The sequence below is a fragment of the Nyctereutes procyonoides genome, unplaced genomic scaffold, assembly GCF_905146905.1.
Source record: "Nyctereutes procyonoides isolate TBG_1078 unplaced genomic scaffold, NYPRO_anot_genome, whole genome shotgun sequence".
NCBI lineage: Eukaryota > Metazoa > Chordata > Mammalia > Carnivora > Canidae > Nyctereutes > Nyctereutes procyonoides.
In genome coordinates this window covers 32,113,773-32,136,533 of record NW_026575134.1, presented here as the reverse complement: position 1 = coordinate 32,136,533, position 22,761 = coordinate 32,113,773, and the positions used below count along the sequence as shown (strand labels likewise).

The 22,761-nt window shown below is 44.5% G+C and overlaps 1 protein-coding gene across 1 annotated transcript in view; it reads right to left on the bottom strand.

Annotated features, from left to right (window-relative positions):
* PAMR1 (peptidase domain containing associated with muscle regeneration 1) overlaps positions 1-19,089 on the bottom strand; it is a 124,394-nt gene extending 105,305 nt beyond the window's left edge. The window contains exon 1 of the mRNA XM_055301281.1: positions 19,055-19,089. The gene's annotated coding sequence lies outside the window, so the exon portion shown is untranslated. The remainder of the gene's footprint in view (positions 1-19,054) is intronic.
* Between the last annotated feature and the right edge of the window lie 3,672 nt (positions 19,090-22,761).

Below are 22,761 nucleotides of genomic sequence, written 5' to 3'. Positions count from 1 at the left end.
GGACTTTCCGATTGCATTTGAATTCCACTAAGGCCCAAAGCTGAAAACAACTAGGGGGAAAGTCCCCATGCATTTGAAGGAGAAGTTCTAGATACATCCATGCAGGTCTTACCTTCCTCATCTGGAAAAGGCCCTCCAAAGAGGCCCTCCACTTTTACTCCCACTCACCCACCTCCAGGTCACATAGGAAGAGGCTGAGATGCCAGAGAGAAAATCTCTTGGAGGGAATTCTTAGGAGTAAAGAAGAGTTCAGAGGGAGACGCTTCCCAAGAGAGCTACTCGTGCAATCTTGGTTTGTCTGCTGGGAGTTATGGTCAGACCTCACCCTTCAGCTAATGTGTCCAGGAACAACATACAAGCCCACCACCAGGTGCTGCTACCTAAGTAGAGTGCCAAAGAGTTCTGGAAGAATCTGAAATGTAGCCCCCAGAGTTTGAGCCAAGAAGAGCTTACCTCTAACCTAGAGAGTGCGAAGGTGGGAGGCTGGCCAGAGCTACCTGTGATGTTGGGGGTCGTGACAGGGCAGCAGCAGAACCCCCTGTACCTCCAAGCATGCTGTGGAGGCACGAGGTTTCCTACGGACTGAGTCACAACCACCCCTAGTATTACCAAGAGTACAAATGGAGACCCACAAATGTCTAAATACTTCTAAAGTATGACTCGAGCTAAATAAAACATGTCCTACCATCCTACCTTGAAAATTTCATAATGGCCTAGAGAGCGGGATTCAAAGAGAGAATTCTCATGATCCCTGGAGTCCATTCCTGAATGCAATGCTTGTGAGAGCTGGCCCTGCCAGGTCTCCCTTCCTTTCCTGCCGCCATGCTCCTGCTCCAGCACATGCACACAAGCGCCATCCACATTCCCAGCGAGCAGCACCCCTTGGCCATTCCTTGGGCCTTAAGATGTACACATCTGCAATGAATCCCAGGTGAACCTGGGAAAGAAACCCACAAGGGCCTTGGAAGCAGTTCCGAGGCCATGCAGGCAGGGAATTCCAGGGTCCTGTTACCCAAATGAGGACTAGAAGGACTGCCTGAGCTCCAGGTAGGAACATCCTCACGGATCTGCTGATTCCTCACACAGTTGAAGAGCTACAGATAGAGAAGGGCAAGCGAGGGGGGGGTTCCCCAAAATGGTGGGGTACCTGGCCGGTACCCTTTTTATCCAAGTCTGGGGGCAGCACTGGGCCAAAATTACTCTATGGAAGAGAATGAGGCTAGGGGGCAAGTAGACCCAGGGGTGTACCCCAGGGGTAGGGCTCAAGTTTGAGGAGCATTAAACTCATGAAATGGTATAAAGGAGATTGGTTTCCCTGTGGAGTGAGGGTCATGGGGTCTCTGAAGAGCCAGCATTTGGCATCTGCCAAATAGATTACAACGATGCCAATCAAATAAGATGGCGCAGAGCCCCAAAGCACAGCAGGGTGCAAGGAGTTTCAAAGAACCCATCATATCACTGCCACCCCTCCTTCCCCATCAGGTCAGCACTAAGTTGGGGTCGGGTGTCATGGTGGGGGTGGTGGGGACAGAAACCAAATGAGAGGAGATTCAAGTTTTCATTTATACGGGGCTGGACTTTCTCAGACCTGCCAGATGTCCGAAAGCTAGGGGGCGATCCGAGATGCCTTCAAGGGACTGGGGAGGGGTCTCATTAGAGACCACTTGAAGCAAGAAACGGGAAGGAAATCCTACCACCTACCAACTGCAGCTCAGCCGGCTGCACCGGCTCAGTGACAGCCCCCCACCAAACCCCCACCCGCTAGCAACAACACATAGTAGCAGTCACCCCAGAAGAGGAAGGATGAAACAGGGGAGGGGAATTTTTGACTTTCCACTCAAACATTCTGAGTCACTTTTGTTTAAAACAATTTCTAGAAAGGCGTATGAGGTTTTGAATGACACATAATTGCCTCCATTTGCCCAATAAGGCAAAACTCTTCGACCCAGGAGTTAAAAACCAGGCCAAACATGAGCTCTAACTGGGGTATTACTTATTTCCCTTCCTAATGTTGCCACAAGGCCAAGCTCTATGATTTTCCTTGGGGGGTGTGGGGGGGGAGAAGTTGTTTATTATTCCAACTGTTGCCATAGCAGTCAGTGTTTCCATGTCACCGCCTTGTTCTCCCCAGACGTGACTCCACTAATACATGTTCCAGACCTGCAATCCCAGGCATTCTGGCCAGAAGGAAACAGATACGCGCTGCTGTAAAATCCACTGAGGAGGCCAGCCCTGCCCTGGAGTCTGCGTCCCAGGGTTTGCAACCACTGCATCAGCGAGCAGGGGAGAGTGGAGCCTGTCTTTGGACCAACAGGGCAGGATCCTGAGGAACTTTAGCCAATCTCATGATTTCCCATCCCCCCACCCCACCCACGCCTTTGGTCCCAGCCATCCCAGAACAGACCCCATCTCATAAAAGCAACAGGAAGAAGACACCAGAACCTGCAGACCAGTTCCTTGAGAGCCTGGCCCTGACATGGGCTCCAGGACACGAAGAATCTGGACCATCCTTCAATCCTCATCAAAGACCTCTGCTGTGTGGCTATCACCAAGTCTCCCAACCTTGGTGGATGATCCTGTCTCATTTATCATTCAAAAAGAATAGTAAATAAACAGGCCGCCAGCAGGCAAACTACGCCAAGGATTCTATGGGGCTGTATGTTTCTACTGGCCACCTTATCCTGATTTGGTGTTTTTGTTGAATTCTTTCTCCCCATGCCGTGACTCATCTCTTCTGATTCTTGTCTCCTCTCTGTCCCACTTACCATACATTCCTTCAGCCCCTCCAAGTAGTTGCTTACTGTAGGCTGTAAGCAACAGAATTGCTGCAGAACAAAATACAAGGATTGGCTTATTTTAATCTCACATGCTTGTCTGGACATAGAAACACCCCTGGAAAAGTACGTTACACAGAGGACCTGGAGTCAGGGGTGGGAGGGATACTCCCACTTACCCAACAAATTCTGATTGTGCACCTGATACCCACCAAGCATCGTTCCAGGTACTTGGGATACATCAGTGAACAAAAAGGCAGGAATCACTCTCCTGGTGGATTTTTTATTTGGTCAAAGGAAGACAAAGAAAATACCCCCCCCCAAAAAAAACCTAAATGACTTAGTATAATAAAAATGATGTGTTGGGGCACCTGGGTATCTCGGTCAGTAGGTATCCGACTCTTGATTTCAGCTCAGGTCATGAGCTTGGGGGTCATGGGATCAGGTCCCAGGTTGGGTTCTGTGCTGGGCATGGAGCCTGCTTGAGATTATCTCTCTTCCTCTCCCGCTGCCCCCCTCCCCTTAAAAAAAAAAAGGTTGTGCTATGAAAAACAGTGCAAGTAGAGCAGGTAAGGGAACTCAGAGTGCAGGGAGGAGAGCTACAGTTTTAAACTGGTGGACAAGAAGGCCTCACTGAGATGATAGAATTTGATCGAAGGCTTGCAGGAGGTGAAGAGTCATGCGGATACCTGGAAGAGCATTCCAGGGACAGGGCACAGCTGGTGCAAAGGCCTTGAGGCAGGAGCATGCCTGGTGTGTTAGAGAAATAGCAAGGGCGCCAGTGTGGCTGGAGCAGAGTGAACAAGAGGGAGAAGAGGAGGACAGGGGTCAGAAAGAAGCGCCTAAAGGGCCATGGTCCGGACTTTGGGTTTTCTCTGAGTAGGATGGGGAGCCTGGGATGAGCACACACTACAGTGAGACAGGCCATAGCATGGAGACCAGTTAGAAGGTGATTGTGGTCATTGAAGAGAGAGTGAGATGCTGGCTCCCACCAAGCTGGTAGCAGATTCTGAATTTTTTTTTAAAGACACTTTATTTTTTAGAGCAGTTTTAGGCTCACAGAAAAATTGAGTGGTAAGTACAGAGAGTGCCCATCTACCCTCTGCCCCACACACATACAGCCTACCTCTCTGTCAACATCCTGTACCCCATGGCTACATTTGTTATAACCGATGAACATACGCTTACCCATCATTATCCCTCAAAGCCCATGGTTTACATTAAGTTTCCTTCTCGGTCTTGTACCTTTAATGGTGTACATTTTGACACATATAAAACAACACCCACCACCACTTTAGTGTCATACATCATAGTTTTACTGCCCTAAAAAGCTTCTGTGCTCTACTCATCCCTCAACCCCTGGCAACCAGTGATCTTTTTACTGTCCCCATAGTTTTGAATTTCCAGAATGCCATATAGTTGGAATCATACACTGTGTAGCCTTTCCAGATTGGCTTCTTTCACTTAGTAATATTCATTATGTTTCCTCCATGTCTTTTCATGGTTTGATAGCTCATTTATTTTTAGTGCTGAATAATGTTCCATTGTCTGGATGTACCACAGTTTATTTATCCATTCCCCTACTGAAGGACATCTTGGTTGCTCCCAAGTTTTGGCAATTATGAATAAAGCAGCTATAAGCATCCACGTGCTCACTTGTGTGTGAACATAAGATTTTAAAAATTCATTTGGGTAAATACTAAGGAGCATTCTGGATTTATTTCGGTACCAGAATCTCTTAACGGATTAGGGTGTGTAAGAAAAATAGAGAAGGGGAAGACCTTGGATAAAGCAGTTTGGTGTGCAGTTTAAATCCAGAAGTTAAATCTTGATCATGTTAATGGAGGAGGTTCATTAAATACGAAAGTGGAGAAAACAAGTTAACCATTATTATACTAGCCTGGAGTCCAGGAGAGACTTTTGGTAGAGATATAAAGTGTGGAGTCATTGACACAGAGATGAACTTAAAACCAGGATATCATGACGTCACCAAGGGAGTGAGTATAGAGGAGAATGTCGAGGACGGACCCCAGGGGCCCTCCAATCATAATAAGAAGAAGACAAGAAGAGAGGAATCACAAGGAACGGAGAAGCAACAACCGGTGAACAGGAGGAAAACCAAGAGAATGGGATGCACAGAAGCCCACTAAAGAAATCATATCAAGGAGGAGGGAGTGATAAGCTGTGCAGATGCCAGGGCCGGGTCTGTTACGATGGGAACTGAGAACTGACCGTGGATTAGACGACATGGAGGTCAGTGATCTGACCTTGAACAAGAATTGTTTTGTAGCGGAGACAAAAGAAGGACCGGGGTAGATTTAAGACATGCATTGTCAGTAGGGTGATAGCATTCCCAAGGGAGGGAAAATCGATTCTTGGGAGATGGAAAAAACCTTGCTCTTGTTATGTCCAGCCCACAGATAAACAGATAGGACATAAACAACTACACAGGACGTCTGTGGTATTAACAAGTCACGGGGGAGAGGAGGAGGTTTAAAAAACAGCCCAAAGATGCATGCTGGGGTACAGTAATGACAAAAAGCAAGCGTGAGAAACACTGGTTCAGGAGAGAATGTGAGGAAAAGCCTCAGAGGCAGAGAAGATAAACAATACTCCAATGACCTTTGCTGCCAACCGGGTCACAGGAACAGAAGAGCACGGGTGGCCAGAGTGGGGTTCAGGGAAGTGCCTCTGGAATATTTAATAATGATAACATATATGTAGAGCTTATAAGGTGTTTATCAGAGACCAAACGCTGTTCCTTACCCTTTACAGATGGTAGCTGCATGGAAATCAGTTCTTCCCCTCCTTAATCCTGAGAGTGGGTCATCGTCCGGTTCCGTCATTGGGGAATTGGAATCAAGGGGAGTTAGGGAACTGGCCTGCCCAGGATCACGCAGCCAGGAAGGGTCAGACTTGAGATTTATACAAAGGCCGTCTGGGTCCTGAATCAACATTTTAGATTTATCATAGGTCCTTTTATATTGTCTGACTTTGTTCTCTGTATTTCCTACACAATCGCACATTGTCAAAAACGAATATTTGGCATTTGTTCCCTAAAATCTATCATACATTTTCTCTTATGGCAAATTCCTCTAGGGTGTGCTCCTGTCTCTTTCGTCTTTGGCTCCTTTTCTCTCTGGAGACCTCTTCATTCTGCTTCGGCTTCCCAAACCCTAATTATTATGCCTTTATCTCCAGAGCAATTCACACTTGCCCATCTGAATTCAGCCAGGAAGAGGGGTGGGGTGGGGGGCGGTGGAGGGGAGTGTTTTACCCTCTTCAATCTGAAAAGTCCATCAAGACTCATTGAGGTGACCTCCCTTGAAAAAGTTGCCCACTTCTAAAAGGGAATTTAAATATGGTGAAGTTAAAAACAGGGAATTAGGGGACCCTGGGTGGCTCAGTCGGTTAAGCATCTGCCTTCAGCTCATGATCCTGGGGTCCTGGGATCAAGCCCTGCCTTGGGCTCCCTGCCCAGCAGGGATCCTGCTTCTCCCTCTCCCTCTGCTCCTCCACTCCTGGTCTCTCTCTATCTCAAATACATAATAAATACAACCTAAAAAAAACAAACAACAAAAAAAGAAACACAACAGGGAATTGGTGCCCTCCTGGAATACAGAAAGGCAGCCAGCCATTTTATTTGTTAAATTATAATTTTTCCACTACACAAGAATCTCCACTCACCCCCCCTCATCCCCTCTGCTCACACCTCTCCCCCTCCCCGCACCCACCCTGTGGCATTTACTCCCACAGACAGTGGCTTTATTAACATAACCCAAAAGCAGTTTGGGGGAAATTCATGTTAAAAAAATATATCCTCTGCCTTAACCAGGAGAACTTTTCAGGGAAAACTATATTTGAAGATGTTAAGCTTAAAAATAAAACTGCCAGTCATTTCACCAGCAAAAGATGGGTTCATTCAGGATAACAGAAAACTGCAGTCCAAGACAAACAAGTTATGGGAAAAGCACAGGCAAGTCTGCAGAACAAAGCACAGAAAGTTCTTTATAGAGGAAATGAGGAGGTTGGGAGCCACTGTTGTAAACCAAAAAGCCACTGGAGTAAACTGGGAGTTGGAAGGATAGTGGCTTCTCATTGGCTGAGTCGTGACTGTCTCTCGTTGGCTGGGCTGTTGCCGGGGAGAAGGAGAGACTTTCTTCCTCCTACAAGGTGCTTCCAGAGTGAAGCATCCAGCGCAACTGGGTCCACAATTGTTGAGGAGTGGTAGGGCATGAGCAAACCCTGCTGCCAGCCTCCCGACTCCATTCAGTGAGGTCTCCCATTATTAATTGTCACAGAGACTACATTTTTGCATAATTGTCTTAATCCGGGATGCCTGGGTAGCTCAGCAGCTGAACATCTGCCTTTGGCTCAGGGCATGATCTCAGAGTCCCAGGATCGAGTCCCACATCGGGCTCCCTGCATGAAGCCTGCTTCTCCCTCTGCCTGTGTCTCTGCCTCTCTCTCTCTCTCTGTCTCCCATGAATAAATAAATAAAATCATTTTTTAAAAATTGTCTTAATCCTTCACATAACAGGTTTACACCAAGGCAAGGCACAATGATTTAATTGTGCCTTAGATGAGCCCTAGCCAGCAGTAAAGATATATCTGTCCATGACAAATTAATTATTCCAGAATTGAGACACACTTCATATTTCTCCTTGTTGTCCAACTCTTAACCACTGAAATCAAACACACCCACTCATATTTCCAAAGACAAATATCAGCTACAGAGGCAGTACAGTCATCCTATAAGGAGAAGAAGAAATATTGTATTTTTCCCTACAAGTTCCTATTTATGAGTCTATGAGTCCTTTCTGTTACAATATAGAATGTCACTTCCTGTCCCACCCCACCCAACTCCCAAACCTCACCCTTTGAAATTCTGTCCCTCTGGTAGCAATATGCCCCCACGATACTTCCCCCTTGGCTCCAGCCTAAGCTTAGAGAGAGTAATCACATGTAAAGGGAATGTTCAATTCCTGGCCCAGGGCTGTTCTCGTCCTGAAGGATGGCTAAAGAAGCTATTTTCATCTGGGTTATGGAATGTCTTAGGCTCTAACTGCACCTTTCCCCCCGTTGTCCCGCTCAAGAATTATATATGAATAGGAATATGCAGAAGGAACATTGCTTTACAGATCATCCTGAACCCACTCTCATGTCTCAACCTAAATCACTATTAGCTCATAACTGCGTTTGTGATTGATGGCAAACTACTTGTAGCATATCTGGCTACTTATTGCAGGTACACGGCAATTCTTGGGTTGAGATCTACTGAAATAGAGGAGAAAGAGAAGTCCACAGACCAGAGCAAGAGGTTCAGTGCGTCCAAGTTAAGAAAGTCATGAGCACAAGACAGGAAGTAGCAAGGCTAAGAGTCTGAGAAACAGGGCCAAACCTTTCAGAGAAGGTCTGAAACCTGTACTTAAGGAACTTTATGACTTTAGAAAAGACTTAAAACCTTTTTTGACCCTGGGTGGTTTTTTGTGAAAAGGGGATAATAATCATATGTACCTCACAGCATGGCTCTGAAAAATTACAAGTGACAATACCAGTTAAAGAGTAAACAAAAGGCAACGCCACATGGTCCTGGCTTCACCCAGTGATGCACAACCCATGCAGTCATAATCCTATGGGAGGGGAAGAGGAGTCTGGGTTGAAAGTTTTACAAAATAGTTTCCATATTATTGATAAAGAAAACATTTCAATCCATCTGCACATTGCACAGATGTTTTAATTTTTCAAACATGTAGCTGATTTTGCAATAATGTGAAGTTATTGCTTAGGCTGTATTTATATGATGGGAAAACAATGTTTTGAGACAATAAAATGGTCCATATATTGTTGCATGTTATCTAGATGAGCCATTTGAAGGTATCCAGCTTTGAAATCTGTCCTGAATCCAAGCTATTTTGACTAAGTGTTTTGAAGTTAAATAGTGTGAAACTTACCCAGAAATCTTAGTACTCAGATAAATAGGTTTCTAAAGAGTTTTAAATTGTTTGGATTTAAAACTCTTTAATTTTTAGATAGTATAAAAATGTCACAAAAATATTTTGCCTAAGTGGTCTGGTTTTAAAAAACAAGTTTGAAACCAAACAGCCTTGCCCTGTCTTAAAAAACCACTTATATGTTATGAAAACCACATGAAATGGATCCCAAATCAAATAATTTTAAGGAAAACATTCCAAAACCAGTATTTTGACAAACTTTCCAAATTTAACTGTTGAATGACTCTCAAAATTCCAGAGAAACCAGATGTAACTTTCATGTTTTCAAACTTCACAAAATGCCTTATTCTTTTCCACTCCTAGTTTATTTTAACTGTTGGCCTAGAAGACTCAAAACAGAGAGTGTGAGTATAGTTTAGCAACTAAAAACATGCAGAGAAGAAAGGGACTCCCATGGTGGGAGGAAGAAAGGGCCTGTTTTTGAGTGAAGCCCGGGTTGGGATTCCTTTTCTATTATCTGTGGCATCTTGGCACCATCCTTACCCAGTTTTTTTTTTAATTTTTATTTATTTATGATAGTCACACAGAGAGAGAGAGAGAGGCAGAGACACAGGCAGAGGGAGAAGCAGGCTCCATGCACCGGGAGCCCGACGTGGGATTCGATCCCGGGTCTCCAGGATCGCGCCCTGGGCCAAAGGCAGGCGCCAAACTGCTGCGCCACCCAGGGATCCCCCTTACCCAGTTTTGAACTGCAATTTCTGTCTTAGATCGGGTTCTGTTACAAAGGAGAGCATGGGCAACAGCTTTCGTGCAGGCATGCAGGTATTTGGGGAAATGACCAAGGAAAAGGCCTGGGAACTGAAAGATGGAAGAGGCACATCAGGAAAAGAAAGAAAGCCATCACCAGGAGTAGTCTAGAGTTAGCCACCACTGTGGGTAGCTGGGCCCCATAGTACAGGGACCTCCTGGGGGTGACGGAGAAGGCCCAAGGGACAAAAGAGGGGATGGTTCTCAACGGGCTCCATTGTCCATTCCTCCACCACCCACTCGCAGATCATGCGTGCATGAGTGCCAGATGGGTTCCTGCAGACTTCCCAAGCAGCAGTGTCACAGAAGTCCCGAGGCGGTGAAGGGGATCTGAATATATCATCTTAAGATAGGGCTATTTTGGCATGAGGATTATTTTAAGCTGAAAGCAACTGATAATCAAAAGATGCAAAAAGAAACCTTGTCAGGATTTCCCTTATCTGTCTAAAAGCAGCAACTTCTGGGAAAGGAGGCTGCAGTGAGTTCCCTCTTAGGGAAGCGTCATGGCCACAAAGAAACCAGAAAGACCACTTGCACCTGCATAAACAAATATTATCACAAACTTTCTTATCTCCCCTCAAAACCTATTTGTCTTTTCTAAAGAAGTCTAAGAAGTTCTTCCTATTGAAGAACTCTTCTCCTCCCTTCCGTTTCTCCTGCTAAGTTAGGTATATTATCCTCTAATTTTAACCATTTCATGAGCTAGGTATTTTTGTTAACTTCCACATGCAAATAACAGTTTTTCTTCTGTTCATCTGTCTTTGTCAGTTTAATTTACAGGCTTCCAGAAGAAAAACCTAAGAGGACAGAGGGAAAGTTCTTCCTCTCCAACAGCAGAAAGCAAGAGAAGTGAGGCACAGTCTGGACAAGTGTGTTGGGGTAGGTTACACCTATGCCAAGCTGGTTGTTGCAGCAGTGACTGGACTAAATGGTGAGCCCAGAGGACATGAGCACAAGAGGGATCCAATGCAGTTTCCTCATCTATGGGGATTAAAAAAAAAATTACAGGGGCTTCATTGGCAGCGCCTATGCTTCAGCATCTGCTAGTCCTTGAACTAAAACACCCTCTTTCTTTATCTGCTGGGTGAGCAATTCATCATCGAGTTCCTTATCTCTGTACTTTTTCCAGATATAAAGCAAAGGAGGGTCCTTTCTCCTCTCCTTGTCTTCCTCTGGGTCCCTGAAAGCCACTTCTGTCCTTCTCTCCTTCCCCTGCTCCACCACCACCACCACCACCACCATCAATTCCTACACTCTTCTGGCATGAAGGGGTAGCTCACCCAATTGTCCAGACTAGGAAAGTTTCTCTCTTTCAGGCTAACTTGATCCTTCCTCCTTCCCGATGTAACCACATTGGGGTCAGGGCCTAGGGTCTCCCTTCTTAGGATCAGTCCCTGAGACTGGTCAGGATGAGGCAGCCTTTAAAGATAGTGGGAGGGAAGGAAGAACAATTGACCCCAGCTCCACAGTCCCTCATCCCTTGTCATCAGCTCATAGATTCGATGTGCTGGTCCCTAGAGGCCTCAGTCTATTTGGTTCCCCTGTTACAACATAAGCTCTATAAGAGCAGGAATTTTCATCTTGTTCACTGATGTATCCCAAATGCCTGGATCAGAGCTTGGCACATAGGAGGGACTCTGTGATTGTTTAATGAATTAATGAATCTACAGGGGAAATGAGCATGATTGGAGCCCCCAAAACCCTCAATCATCCCTTTTAGACAGGAATGGGCTCTCCTTTGGGCTCCCTTAGCACATCCCAGTATAGCACTTAACACATTATAATTATTTGATATGAAATCCAGCTCTCATGTTTGACTTGGAGCTTCCCAAGGGCAGAGATTTTATCTTCTATTTGTCTTTGTCTCCCAAAGGCCCAGCAGCACAGGGACTGACTCCTAGAAGGTCCTCAAAAATAACAGCTAGATAGATGACAAAGATAAGGAATGCAATAATATTACATTTTAATTGTCTTTTATTTCTAGTGCCAAAGATTGTTTTGCTTTAAAGTTAGAACATATGACTAACAAATCATTCCGGAGCTTGTTTGAGAACTCTAAAGAGAAATGGAAAAAAACAAGATAAATCAGAAGGGAAAGACCAATGGGTAAATGTAGACAGTGACTCTTGGCTCCTCAGCATCTGTTTTTAAAATTCAAGGAGCGTGAGTGAGTCAGGGGGAAGGATGTACAGTTCTCCGAGAATTTGCTAACATTGTTATCAAAATTACAACACCACGAAGGAGAAAAGGGACTCGAGGATATAAGGACAGAAGCTGTTAAAACTGTAAAGAAATAGAGGCACCTTGGTGGTTTAGTCACTTGAGTGTCCAGCTCTTGATTTCAGCTCCTCATGATCTCAGGGTCATCAGATCAAGCCCCAAGCTGGGTTCTGTGCTGAGTGCAGCGCCTACCTAAGAGTCTCTTTCTCCCTCTCCTTCTACCTCTCTCTCTCAAAAAAAAAAAAAAAAGAAATATAGAGATGGCAAATACATGGCACCTGTGGCAAAAAAACTACCCCCCCCTTGTGCCCTCACTCCTCCCCTTCACTCTGCCATCCTTGGTAACCATCACTGATCAATTAGATAGAGCATGTGTTTCCATCAAGGAAAATTCTGCCCAACCAAGACAGCAGAACTCTAACGGTTATTCCTGGCTGAGATCAAGAGTTCTCACACCTAGATAAACTTCGGACTCACCTGGTGTCTTCATCACCTCAGGCTGCCATAACAAAATGCCTCACACTGGAGGGCTTAAACCACACACATCTATCTCTCGCAATTCTGGAGACTGGGAAGTCCCAGATCGAGGTGCTAGCCAGGTACATTTCATTCTGAGATGTCTTTTCTTGAGACAGGTGGCAAGTTCTCTGGTGTCCCTTCTTATAAGGGCACAAATCCCATCATCAGGGCTTTATCCTCATGACCTCATCTAAACCTAATTATCGCCCAAAGGCCCCATCTTCAGGAACTATCACACTGGGGGTTACAGCTTTAACATATGAATACAGGGGAAGCCCAATTCAGTCCATAGCATCTGGGCAGCTCCCTAAATATTCAGAGGCCTGAGCCACCCCCTTGAAATCTTGATTTAGCAGGCTGGAGGCAGAGCACAGGAATCTGAGGGCTTAAAAGTCTTCCTGTGAGGAGTATTTTATCACTGGCATGGCTTAGAACTGCAGATGCAATTCTAATAAATAAAGAGCAGACTGACATTCCATCAGTTTTATTCTTGTTTTTTAAATTCTTTACAGCGACACATTCCCTCATTGCCTACACCCATGCCATAACTTAATCCACCACTGTAGAGCCCTTGGCTCTTTTTGTAAGTAACTTTCATTTGCGTAGACTGGAAGTTCCTTGAAGTCAGAGGATCCACCTGTTTTTCACTCTCGTATCCCCAGCACCTAGCAGGGCTTGGCGTAAAGTAGATGCTCAGTGATATCTGGTCAATGAAAGAGAATCAACTCAGGTTGGAGCATGGCTGTCCCAGACACCATGGTGCCACTCGACCCATCCTACAGCATCTAACTGGGAAACCCCTGTCTGTGAACAGCCATGGTCCTCCAAAACAGTCACGAGGAAGAGACGGAACAATAAGGACAAGGTAAGTCACTCCTTTATTCACCTAAATGTCTTCATTAAAAAACATTCCAAGATCATGATCATGTATGTGTGTGTATGTGTGACTGTGTTTTTTCTTTTACTAAATGATAGTGTGGAACTGCATACGTGGCTATTGTGAAGGTGAAATGGGGCCAGTGCAAACTGAGATGTGCTGGAAGCTCAAAATACAAACCTATTTCAGAGACTTAGTATTTTAAAAAAGAATGTAAACGATTGCATTGACATTCTTCTATTAATTATATGTTAAATACTTTGGGTATGTTGGGTTCATCAAAATTTTTAAAATTTTAAGTCATCCTATGATGATAATCATCAGCTAAGCCTGGCTACAACTGGCAGTGAATATCCAATAGATTAAACTCAGGAAAGAATGTCAGGTACTATCTGACAAACTGAATAAAGAAGCCAGAGTTGCCAAAAATCACTTTTTTAAAAAGATCTTATTTTTATTTATTTAAGAAAGAGATAGTGAGAGAGAGCAGAGCAGGAGGGAGGGGCAGAGAAAGAAGCAGGCAACCGCTGAGCTGGGAGCGCGACACAGGGCTCCGTCCCAGGACCCCAGGATCATGACCTGAGCCAAAGGCAGACACTTAACAGGCTGAGCCACCCAGGTGCCCTGCCCAAAAGCATTTTATAGACACTGCCCACCTAAGCAGTTGGAACTAGCCCTTTTTTTTTTTTTTTTTTTTTTTTTTTTTTTTTTTTTTTTAGCAGGCAGCCTGACTGGGGTAGAACTAGCATTTCCTGACACAGAGGTATGTCACTAGTGCTTTGTTATAAAAAAATCATTAAAATTAAGTTAGAATATATCAATATTAATTCAAAATGAACTCAAAAACTACAAAACTCCTAAAAGAATACAGAGGATTTGAAAATGATTTCTTGAGCATGACACCAAACACACAGACAACAAAATAAAAAATAGACAAATCAGACGTCATAAAAATTTTTAAATTTTGTGCATAAAAAGACACTATCAACAGAGTAAAAAAAAAAAAGGCAACCAACAGAGGGAAGAAAATACTTGCAAATACAGAAAATACGGACAACTCCTAAAACTCAACAATGAAAACACAACCTGATTCAAAAATGGGCAAGAGACTTGAATGGACATTTCTCTGAGGAAGATGTACAGATGGCCAACAAGTGTATGAAAAGATGCACAACATCACTCACCGTTAGGGAGAAAGAAAAACAAACCACAATGAGGTGTCACCATTAGGATTGTTACAATGAAGAAGAAAAAACCCCTAGAAAACAGCAAGTATTGGTGAGGATGTGGAGTAACTGGAACCCTCGTGCACTGTTGGTGGTGCAGCCATGGTGGAAAATAATATGGCAGTTCCTCAAAAAATTAAAAATACAATTACCATATGATACAGCAATTCCACTCCTGGATATTTACCTCAAAAGAACTGAAAGCAGAGCCTCAAGGAGTTGTTCCTACACCCGGATCATAGCAATGCTATCCACTGTAGTTGCCCTATGGAAGCAACCCCTTATGTCCAGATGGACGTGGAGGCCCAAAGTGATGGATTCATACAATGGAGTATCACTCAGCCTTCAAAAGGAAGGAAATTCTGACATGTGCTGCAACACGGAGGAACTCTGAGGACATTACAGTAAGTGGGATAAGCCAGGCACAGAAAGACAAATACTGACACGATGTACTTAGAGTAGTCGAAATCCTGGAGACAGAAAGTAGACCGGTGGCTGCCAGGGGCGGGGGAGGCCGGGATGGGGAGTTACTATTTAGTGGGCACTGAGTGTCAGTTTTACAAGACGAAAAGAATTCTGGAGATGGGTGGTGGTGATGCTTGCCCAACATTATGAACGTCTTTAACACTACTGAGCTGTACACTTCAAAATGGTTAAGATGGTTACGCTTTATGTGTATTTTACCAGAATACGAAACTGGGTTTGAGAATTCTAGTTTTCTTTAAGTCAAATAAAACACATTCAAGGATACCTCCTTGTTATGTCCAATACGATTTTCTCACTTACATATCACTATCCTTTCATTTTTTTCCTTTTTTTATATAAACTTCTTACCGTAGAATAGCTTTAGATTTACAGAGAATTGCAAAGATAGTGTAGAGTCTCATATATCACCACAGTACGGTACACTGGTTACAGTTAATGACCTAATATTGATATATTATTTTTCACTAAAGTCCATACTCATGTATGGATTCAGATTTCCTTAGTTTTCCCTAATATCCTCATTTGTTTGTTTGTTTCAGGACCCTATCCAGGTTAGCATATCACTTTTAATCATATCTCCTTAGGCTCCTCTTGACTTCATGAAAGTTTCTCAGCCTTTCTTTGTTTTTGATGACTATGAAAGTTTTAAGGAAAATTAGTATTCTGTGGATCAAAAGTGAGATTTTTCTGGTGGTTTTATCATGATTACACTGGGGCTATGAGTTTGGAGGAGGAAACCAGAGGTCAAGTGCCTTCCTCAGCACAATGCAGCAAGAGTTCCTTTATCAACTTGACCTATCACTGATGATGTTAACTGAGATTTCCTGGCTGAGGTGGCCTCTGGCAGGTTTCTCCACTGTAAAATTCCTCTCCCCCTCACTTCCCCTACGTAGTCTTTGGAAGGAAGTCACTATGCACAACACACACTGAAGGAACAAGGAGATAAATATTAGGATCCCCATTTCATGGGGGGAGGGGGAAGGTCAGGGAAGCAGGTGAAAGGTTAGATCACTTTCCCAAAGTTCCAAACCTAATCATTTACAAAGCCAGAATTTCAAAAACCAAGGCTTGACCAACAGGTGTTTCTCATGGCCTTTGGGAAAGTCAACAGAAACTCAGATATAACAGAATTCACTGTAGGATTTCACCATATTCCTTCAAGATACAGAACGCCATTGTCTTAGAGCACAGGCTGCCAGATACCGTTTCATCTCTAAGTCTGCCCTGAATGGTCAGGTGGGCTGCTGAAGCCCCCAGCCTTGAGGGGGTCCTCTGGGAGACAAAACAACACCGGGTCTAGGAACCGGGATCCTGGTGTCTGAATCCCAGCCAAGCCACTTAAGCTATGTCACCTTGGGCAAGTGCCTGGCTATCACGAAGTTTGGTTTCTCATCTATAAAACGGTGGCAGTCGTGACAAAATGTCAGTCCAGAAACTCATGTAAAGGAGAAGTCTAATTTTCCTTTCTATAACTCGGCTTAATTTCTATCTTTAGCTCCGCTGGGGTCTGAACAGCAGATATTAACCTCTACCAATCCAAGGTCTTTGGCCCCGATCGCCCCAGATGCAGCTTCCTTCCTTCTTGTCTGAGGCTCTGGATACCTGTGGGTGCCTAGAATCACTCTCCTGCTCCCAGGCCACACTGCAGTTGGAAAACTGTAAGGTTCATGAAGGCACCCCTGCTTGAGACCTATCACACACAGCTTCTCTCTCATTCCCTTCTCTCTGTTTCTCTCTCTCAAAGTCTAGAGAACACTCTTGGGCTTTTTTTTTTTTAAGATTTTATTTATTTATTCATGAGAGACACACACAGAGAGAGAGAGAGAGAGAGAGGCAGAGACACAGGCAGAGGGAGAAGCAGGCTCCATGCAGGGAGCCCAACGTGGGACTCAATCCTGGGGTCTCCAGGATCAGGCCCTGGACAGAAGGCGGCACTAAACCACTGAACCAGCAGGGCTGCTCTTGGGCTTGTTTTTTTAAAGACTTGCTAACAAATTTTTAAGGACTATGCCTTATTATTCAGTTACAATTTTCAATATGGTAAATATCGATAGATAAAACCCATATAAACAAAAGCTCTTCAGAAATCTCAGTAAATGTTAATGCTATAACAAGGTCTTTAGACCAAAATGTTTGAGGGCCACTGATTTGCTAAGAGGTGTTTTTTTGAACATCTACAGCATGCCAAATAGTGGATGCTTTATACCCACAGCGGGTGTATGAAGAAGAAAAGTCAGTCTTTGTCCTTAAGCAGCTCACACGGAGACAGGAGGAAATGTTGAATTACATTAGCTAGTCACTGTAGGTTTATTTCATCTGAACACTGAAAGGAGGGTGACTTAGGGAAAGCAGGTGCACCCCTTAGCTCAGATGACGTTCCACTGTTCCTCCGAGACCGCCCCTGACTCTCTAAGTGGAATATAAAAGGGGAAGGCAAAATCACACAGGGACACAAGGCAGGAAAAGACCGCCTGGGCTGAGAGCATTACCTGTTCACACAACCCGAGGCCAGAGAGAGCTTGCTGCACCCCGGAGGGGTTTAACATGGCTCATGTGCGGACCACCCAGAGCTAGCGAACGGGGAGGCTGGCTGCCTAAAATAACAAAAAATAAATACACATTGCAAAATCCTTCCATGTTTTCCTATTAGCAGATGATAGTAGTTAACTTCTTGTCACGGAGGAAATGGGCACCGGTGACTCAGCAGAGGTGACTCATCGAAAGAGAAGTGGTGCCCCGAAATCTTTGCCAGGCCCTTCAAACTGAATCCACATGGTGCCTCACCTTACAAAATCAGTATTGCTCCATGGTGAGGAGGTTTTGTACTTTTATATTCAAACAAACACATCTATTATGGCCTACAATATACAATGCTTGTGAACTTCTGTGACAAAGCGTGACACTTGGGGAAACTTTCTGTTTGCAACTGACTGTTTTGGGACCCATGGCACATTTATTACTAGGAATTGGGTGGAGAAGTTTGGCTAGCACAATCTGAGTGCCAGCCAATCATCTGTCCTCTGCAAATGCCCATAAAGCCGCAGAAAGGATGATACCCTTGGAAGGGTCGTTGTAACTTCTCATCCTTCCATGAAATTCTTCCATTAGCTCCTAAAGCCAAGTTTGGAGGGTTTTAAAAATATTTTTTTAAGAATTTTTCTTTCAAATAATCTCCACACCCAATGTGGGGCTCAAACTCACAACCCCAAGATTAAGAATCTCATGCTCCACTGAGTCAGCCAGGCACCACTGAGGCCCTCAGTGCAGTGGCCCACAAAAAAAAAAACAAAACTGAATATCACCAACAACCACACAGAAACAACCTTCCCCAGCTGAGTTTTGAAATGACAACAGCCCAGATGATCCCTTGATGATAGTCACTGACAGACCAGAGGACCGACAAACTTGCACCAGATTCCTGACCTAGAATCTGGTGCAACTAAGAAGATAAAAAGTGTGGGCTTTAAGTCACTATATTTTGGGGTCACTTGTTATGTGGCAGTAGATAACTGATACATTTTCTCTTGCTATATTATGAATCAATAAAACTTAATAAAAGAAGAAAAAGTTCTGTGTCTTGCCAGGCTGAGAACGTTCCAGAGAATTCAGAGGTGGGGACTAGGAAATCCATTCGTCAAAAAAAAATGTTCCCAACCATTTTCCTCCCAGGCACACTACGAGATTTCATTTTTGACAAGTGTTGTCCAATTACCTCCTACTTCTGTAATTACACAGGCTGACAAAGCTGCATGTTTAAGAACCTCCAATCCCAGAGCTGCTACTATCCATCTAAGCTCTCTATCTCCCCTCTTTTGCCTTCAAAAATTTTTTTAATTTTATTGATTTATTCATGAGAGACACACAGAGAGAAGCAGAAATGTAGGCAGAGAGAGAAGCAGGCTCCCTGCGGGGAGCCCCATGTGGGACTGGATCCCAGGAGCCCGGGATCACGCCCTGAGCCAAAGGCAGACGCTCAACCGCTCAACTGCTGAGCCACCCAGGGGCCCCTGCCTTCAAAAGTTCAATAAACATGCTACCACCTGTCAAAGCTGACATCCTTCCCCATGGCAAGAAAGGCTGTGCACTCAAGGGAGATTCCTATTCAACTTCCTATCCTTCCTGTGATATTTACTTTTCCTGTCAGTGCTCACGTCTAGAGTGTGGACTAATAAATAAGCGTTTGCCTTATACCTCTGCTTTTCCGTTGGGGCTTCCAAATTGAGGCTGGATCTGGGTATAACAGGCAAGCTGGAGCGTGGCTCTGTGACAGCAGACATTGCATTCAAAATTTGATGGTGCTGGGGGTCAGCCTGTCAGCCTTCCGTCCAACCGACACAGGCCCCAGGACTGTCCTTAAAGGCTGCTATAGCCCAAGTCCTTTGAGAATCAAGACTTCCGTGAGATTAAATATCTGAGGATTGGGTAGGGGAATCATCTGGAAGAGAAAACAGGGAAGAAGTCAGAAAAGTCTGGGAGAACCGCCGGACTGTGATGTGAGGAGTCTGGTCCTGAGTGAAGGGGAGAGGGAGGGGAGGGTGGGTGGACGTGTCCGAGAGCAACTTGCAGTCCAAGGGGGATTCTCCAAAGCTGTCAGGGAGTCTTGAAGCTGAAGTCAGCTGTCAGAGGAGTGCTGGTATCCCAGGACCAGCTGTGACTTAGTATCCCCGCCACGCCGGAGCAGGATGTGTGGCGTCCACACACTCACATCAGTGGATTTCAGGAGCCAGAGCCCCTGGTCACTTTCACCCCAGGTGGCTAGGGGTCTGCAAGGAGCACTTTCATGGCCCCCCAACGAAAATTCTGGGAGCCCTGGGGCAGGGGCGTTATTCTGGAATACCCTCTCTAACAGGAGCCCTCAAGGCCTTTCTTCGTCTCTAGTGACAAAATCTGATCTTCCGGCTCTCACCAGGGTGGCTGAATGGTGGCACGTTTCATGATTCAGGTGGCTCATTTTCTGCTTCCTACTCCTTCATTCATTCATTTCTTCCTTTATTCCTTCAACGATACTTTTGAGAGTGTGTTCGGGCCACGAGAGACTCCATGCTAAACAAGTCATCTGTGGAAATATCTTGTTTAAGGGACAACAAAAGTGTGAACCAAAAAAAATGAAGATGAACATTTCTAACTATAATCATGCTCCAGGGAAAACAAAACAAGATGATGCGAGAAAGAATGACTTTCGGGGGAAGGGGGAGGAAAACCTATAATGTTCCACCACGCTTTCCGCTACTTTCTTTGCTTGTCCCTGGGACTCTACTTTGGAACATTGAGGTGGGGCATCGAAACTGCCTCCAGTTTGTTCTCCTCCCCAGTATAAACACTGGCTTGGACGGTTCACTCCAACTTCCATCTTCTCCTAACAATGTTATTGCTGGCAAGTCATCTTCCTGAAATACTGCGAGCTTCCTTCCCCATGCGTCCCTCTATCCACAGGGGAAAGGGCTGGTCCTGCAGTGATGAATACACATTTCTTCTGGATTAGTAACTCCTCTTAATTTGTTTTGGACTGTCCCTATTTTTCCCCCTTCACAAAATAAAATCCCAAACAAACAGGAGTCACACAAGCCGTGTGAGAGGAAAGCCCACCAGGCCATGCTCAGTTCTGAGAAGACCAGGCCCTCTCCCTAATTAAGCAATGGTTGAGCATCAGCCACACAACTAGCTGAGGAGGAAGCATGTGGGGGCAAGAGTACTGGGCTGGATGTCAGAAGACCTGCGTTTTGCCCCAGATTTACCACTAACGCAATCGCAATAAACCCCTTCTTCTATGGTTCCTGGCACATAAATACATAATACACATTGCTGAATTAAGAAAAAAACAGGATCTCCAACTCTCACTTTCTGTATCAAACTGAGCATAGATTAAGGGGTCGTAACACAGAGGCCCCAAAATACAGTGGCTCAAGCAACAAAGGGGTTCATGTCTCTTTGATACAACAGAATAGCAGTGAGAAGGGGTGACTGGCGCCTGTACTCTATGAGGTGGGAATCTGGAACACATGTGTTTTAATATGGGGTCCATGGCTCCCATAGACCCCAGGAGAGTCTTAAAAAATTTTATGAGGATTTTTTTTAATGGGGGGGGGTTTCTTTTGATCATGGTCTTAAAATTGAATGTTCCCATCTCATGCATCATTCTAATGACCCCATAGAATCCAATCATACCATGGGAATCTCAAGGGACTTGTTTGTTCCAGAGGTACAGACAGAGACTTAGCAAATGCTGGGTTTGCCCCAAATTAAGGCCAAATAAATTAATAGGATACTTCACAAAGGGAGTTTCCAGAGCAGTCCAAATAGAAATGATGGAAAAACGGATCATCACATGGCACCCAGTAGGATACATATGCCAAAAGAACTAATGAGGCAGCAGTCAATATCATGTCCTCACTTGAGAGGTAATTTGGCTTCAGCAAAACAACATCATCCTTCCCATGAAATTAATTAATTAATAGAATCACATTGGCTTTTTTGAATTTTTTGAATTGAGTTTTGTTTGAATTTAACTTGCATTGAATTGAATTACAGCTGGCCCCTTAACAATGTGGGTTTGAACCGTGTGGATCCACGTATTCGTGGGTTTTATACATACTTATAAATACAGTACAATACTAGAAATGTATTTTCTCTTTCTTCTGATTTTCTTAATAACTTTCTTTTCTCCAGCTAACTTTATTGTAAGATTATGGTATATGATGCATATAATGCATAACATAAAATACATATTAATCAACGATGTTATCAGTAAGGCTTCTCATCAATAGTGGACGATTTATTAGTACTTAAGTTTTGGGGGAGTTGAAAGTTCTACATGGATTTTCAACTGCACGGGAGGTCAGTACCCCTAACTCCTGCATTGTTCAAGGGTCAACTGTATACTGAACTGAATTTAACTTGCTTGAATTTAACGTGGCTTTGGTTTTATACAGACATCAGAGCTAAAGTGACAAGTTTCAAAGTAGCACTATCATCAAACAATTGTAGTGTGCACTTGGAGGGAAATGGAAGTTGTTTTCTTCTTTCAAAGGAGCCCGTATGTTATAAAGCCCGTATGTTATAAAAGTTTATTTATTTTTTTTATTTTTGTTATAAAAGTTTAAAGAGCAGAGGGGCTCCTGAGTGGCTCAGTGAGCTCGAGCGTCCAACTCTGGATTTCGACTCAAGTCTTGATCTCAGGGTCAGGAGCTCGAGGCCCTCCTCAGGCTCCCTGCTCAGTGGGTCAGTGGGGAGCCTGCTTCTCTCCCTCCCTCTCCCTCTCCCTCTGCCCCTCCCCTGGCTCATGCGCATGCTCTCTCTCTCTCTCTCTCTCTCTCTCTCTCTCTCAAATAAATAAATCTTTAAAAAAAATCCAAAAATAAAGAGCAGAGTTATCATGAATAGTTCTAAAGGATTATGATAAGTGATCCTTCCCTAGAGTGATTCTCTCCCCTGGACTATGATTCTAGCAGATACTGAAGCATTTCCACCCTGGTGACATTTACTTTAGATCTTGTCCCAGCTCACCGCCCAACCTCGATGGCTGCTCTGTTGTCGCCACCTTCAGAACATAGGATTTTCTAGTGTTTGCAGCATTTCTTAAACCAAAGAAATTTTGCTCGGGAGGGCGGGGAGGTTACCCTCTGGCTGCTGCTGAGTTCCTGCTGGGGTAGTTGATTCTGCTCTTTGAAAGGACAAGGAAGTGAGAAGTTCCTTTCTCTGCCTCCTGTCTCGCCATGACTGCAGCTTTGAGGGTAACTGTATAACAAGGGCAATAAACATTCCACCCCCCGAGGCAATGGGGTGGAACATGACATATAGAGAGGCTGGGTAGTGGCGCACATCATCAGTCTACCTGGTGCTTGGAGATCCTTTGGGATGAGAGGCGCTCTATAACCGTAAGTTATGGAGACACTTAATCA